The following is a 4,532-nucleotide window of genomic DNA, read 5'->3' on the forward strand; positions in this document are numbered from 1 at the left end:
ACCATCTTTTAATTTTCATTAAAAGAGGGGGATAAACATATAGATTGTACCCATTCACCTCACCTATATGGATTAAAAAATTTCTCTTGTTATAATGTAGACATATATGTGTTCAATTAATTACTACAAAGTTGTTATAATTACTATTGCAATTGTTGTAGTTTCTAGATGGATAGAAAGGAAGAATTGGATGATTGGTTTTATGAAAAAAAATTCATCGTTGTTAAATTTAGAAAAAAATTGTTGTGGAATGGGATCGAAGGCGTCATATGGCTGCACACATGGTTTGTCTTGTGGCTGCCTATTTGGTTAAGTAGTCTAAGTATAGAAATTATGTGGATCACTCTATAATGCCGAACAATTTAGAAAGAGAATGTGTGAGACAAGAATTGATGAATGAACTTAGGACTAATGAAAAATGTCGTAATATTATACGGATGGGGCCTAAATCTTTTGAAAATTTATGCAATCTACTTCAAACTTCTGATCGATGACCTACAGTTGAAGAGCAAGTTGTCAAATTTCTTCACATATTGTCACAAAATGTAAGAAACCACACCATTTCATTTTTTTTCCGTCGTTCTGATGAGAATATAAGTCGTCATTTTTATCGTATTCAACGAGCCATAATATCATTAGCTGAACTCTATCTTAAACAACCTGATGAATCATAAGTTTCTCTAGAAATATTTAACAATAGTATATTCTACCCATATTTCAAGGTAAACATAATTATTACTTCCTTTTATATAAATTTTATTTAAATAGTAAAGATATTATTTTTGTAATAGAATTTAATATATTACATTAATATTAGGATTGCATAGGTGCACTTGATGGAACACATATTCATTTGAAAGTTTCTAATACAGATGCACCAAGATATCGTGGAAGGAAGGAATATCCAACACAAAATGTATTGGCAGCATGTACTTTTGACTTACATACGTTTTACCTGGATGGGAAGGGATTACATCAGATTCAAGGATAATTAAAAATGCAATAACAAAAGAAGATAATTTAAAAATCCCTAACTATAATTTATTTAACTATTAATATATATTTCTTTTATCTAATTAAAAATATCATTGTAGTAATGACTTTCAATCTTAATAGGTAAATATTACCTTGTTGATGTTGGATATAAGCTTAGGAGTGGACTTATGGCAACTTATAGAGGTGTGTGTTACCACTTGAAAGAATATTCTACACATGCGCCACAAAATCCTCGAGAGTTATTTAATCATTGACATGCATCCTTGCACAATGCAATTGAAAGATGTTTTGGAGTATTGAAGAAAATATTTCCTATTATAAGAAGCATGATAGAGCCCACTTACTCAATTGGCACGCAATCAGAGATAATTTTAGCATGTTGTATTCTCTATAATTTCTTAATGGGTGTTGATCTCGATGAACGTCTTATTACTGAAGTAGATAGAGAGATCATGAATGAGTCTGAATCTCAAGAAGATGTTCATTTTCGAGAGAATGATGATGAAGACTCTAGATTAGGAATAGTTTTAAGAGATAACATAACAACTACCATGTGGAGTGATTATGTATTGAATCAAGTGTGATTTTTTATTTTTTTTCTTTACATGCAAAATTATAGCTGGATGATTGTATTGTAAGACTATGTTCAAGATTGACTTAAATTTTGACTGAAAACTTATTTGATATTGGATATACGTTTTAAATGAATTATCTTGTTTGCATAATAACTTACTATGTTACAAATAATTACTTAATAAATATAATTCTTTATTTTTGTATATATTATAGATGAGCAGGTCTAACAAAACAGATAAGGGACAAGCTTGAAAATGGAATGAGCAAATGGATGTGATTCTCATTGAGACATTTGTTTATCAGAACGACAACGAAAACATAGATAATGGGATTTTCACAACTACAACATATGATAAAATTGAGCTTAAATTGAATGAAAAGCTTGGGTATGAATTTAATAAGCAACTCGTGAAGAACAGCATAAAAACAATTAAAAAGAACTTCAATGAGTGTTATGATATTTTCAAGGGTAATCTAAGTGGTTTTGCATGGAATCAAGGGATAAAGATGATGGATGTTAAGCTTGAAGAATGTAAGGCTTTGATTGAGGTAAAATTTTATTACTAATTTAAACTATATCATTTTAATTTGCTTATTAATATGTAATTATGTTTTAAAGTTTTTTTTCTTTATTGTTGTAGGCAAAACCTAAAGCAAAGAAGTGGATGAATACACATTTACCTCACTATAAAAACTAACAAAGCTCTTTGGAAAGGATAAAACAATAGGACAGGGTGTTGAAAATGCATTTAAAAAAGTGAAGCGATGGAATAATGAAATGCAGACAGGTGGGGGGATGGAAGCGAGTGGGCGTGGTAAAACACTTATTGATGATATTGATCATATGGTGATAAATGATGTTATCTGTTTGGAGGGCTTTGAAGGTTCATATGATATGCATGAAGAAAGTCGACCAACAACTCCTTATGAATTAGTTTCCAACAAGTCTACAACTTCCTCACAATCTAAGAAGAGAAATGCATCGTCTTCAATAGATTATTTGGGAATTGAGGATTCAATGAAAGAGATTGCATTTACAAGCAAAGAAGGAAATAAAATTCTTAGAGAAGGAAATAAAATTCTTAGAGGCAAAATTCGTGAAACAAATGAGATTTTTCAAAGGACTCGAGCACGCGTTTACTCAGAGGAGGATATTTTTGATGAGTTGGTAAGATTATGAATTGATTCAGATTTACTTGATCATGCCTATTCTTTCCTCATCGAAAAATCAAGAAGAATGATGACATTTTTTGGTAACTCGGTTAAGAGGCATGTACGATACTTGACGACAATGTTGAATAGTGCTGAAGATTCTTGATTTAGTTTGTTAATACTTTTTGTGATGTAACTTGATTAATACTTTGGAGATGCTTTTGTGATGTGACTTGATTAATACTTTAGTGATGTTTTTTGTGATATGACTTGATTAATGTTGATTTTATTCTAAATTTTTGGTATCCAGTTGAATTAGGGTCTGATTCATTCAAGCCGTGGAATTTTTCTTTAACCCCCTGCAGAATATTAGCTTGTTGTACTCTTAACTCTTGAAATAAGAATTAGTTAATTGGACATTTGGTATCTGCAAGATCTATATCTGGACGCATAGGTCTGGGTGATGAAGACTTAAGTAAGTTAGAGTGTCCATAGCAACAAGCCAAGCTTTAAGAGAGAGAGAGAGAGAGAGAGAGAGAGGGAATCAGGACACATAAATCAGAACATAAAATTTAGCATCAATGGCTCCACAGGTAAGAAATAATACTATAGAATGTTCTTTCAATGCATCATTCTTTTTTTTTTTTGTTCTTTATAATATTTCCATTACTTCTGGAAAGAACAAAAAGAACAATATTGTAGACTGCTCCTTCAATGCATTGTTATTTATTTTTTGATGTACTTCCATTACGTCTAGAAAAAAAAAATACTATAACAAAACAATATTCAAAAGGCTTTCATTTGCAACCCCTTGCAAGTAGTTGGAGTAGTTTATCACATCTAACTTCCTCTTAAGGAATCCCCTTACTTGACATAAATGCCAAAAATCAGAAACAAACCTGAGATTAAAGGATACACATTCAACAGTCCATGCTTTCTCAATAAGTACCCTCATTAGGATATAGAAGAATCATTCTCTCAGACTTTGAGGTTGTTGTGGATGGGATATGGATGAACATTTTGGTGTGTCCCATCTAATCAGATTTTCTAGGTGATGACATATAAGCCATTTGTTTAGCACAAAAAGATAGTGCTTTCTCGGCGTCCCCAACTTCTTTTGATAAGCAAGCATTCTCCCTCTTGAAAACCTTTTATTTTTTGTGGTTCTGATCTTATAACTCTTTAAATTGATGTCCAGATGGTGTGTAGATTTTGGAGGAATAAATAGTGCGTGCAAAGTTCGAGTTTAATGTGGTTGGACATTACAAAAGACCTAATGTGCAGAGTCTGACCATGAGTGACCATCGAACAGGTTCAGTTACTCTTACATCTGCAGCAAAGACTGAAGGTTCATAAAAGCACTAAGAGCTTTCTTTACGTTGCGTGAACAATAATTCTAGGGACCACCTTCATCAGCTCATTATCAGTGTCTCTTAGATTGGAAATTGGGTGCAGTGGTCTGCCAACGATTATCAAATATTAGATGACAACACTTTGGCATTGATGCTTACAGGCATAGTTTAAAAAAACTATTACATTGGAATACATTACAACAAAAATTCCATAAACTAGTACGTTTTTTTTTACATTAGAATACCCGTGATAAAATAGTGGTAACTCTTGCCTACTGTTAAGCCATTGTTACGGTCTTTTTCAATCCAGGCTTATCGATTGAAATTGGTGTTGAAGACTTGTTTGTCGATTTTAGTGCTTTTGTTTGTTTCTTGATTTTGTCTTTATTGCTTTTAATGATGCACACATTTAAATTCAGATGGTTGGAGTAGTAAGCAGAGTTTCTTCGATGGGTC

The 4,532-nt window shown here is 32.0% G+C and overlaps 1 pseudogene; it reads left to right on the forward strand.

Annotated features, from left to right (window-relative positions):
* The first annotated feature begins 350 nt into the window (after positions 1–350).
* Positions 351–4,080, forward strand: LOC147388325 (uncharacterized; annotated as a pseudogene).
* The last annotated feature ends 452 nt before the right edge of the window (positions 4,081–4,532 follow it).

The sequence above is a fragment of the Akebia trifoliata genome, chromosome 13 (genome assembly GCF_017979445.1).
Source record: "Akebia trifoliata isolate Shusen 1 chromosome 13, ASM1797944v1, whole genome shotgun sequence".
Lineage (NCBI taxonomy): Eukaryota > Viridiplantae > Streptophyta > Magnoliopsida > Ranunculales > Lardizabalaceae > Akebia > Akebia trifoliata.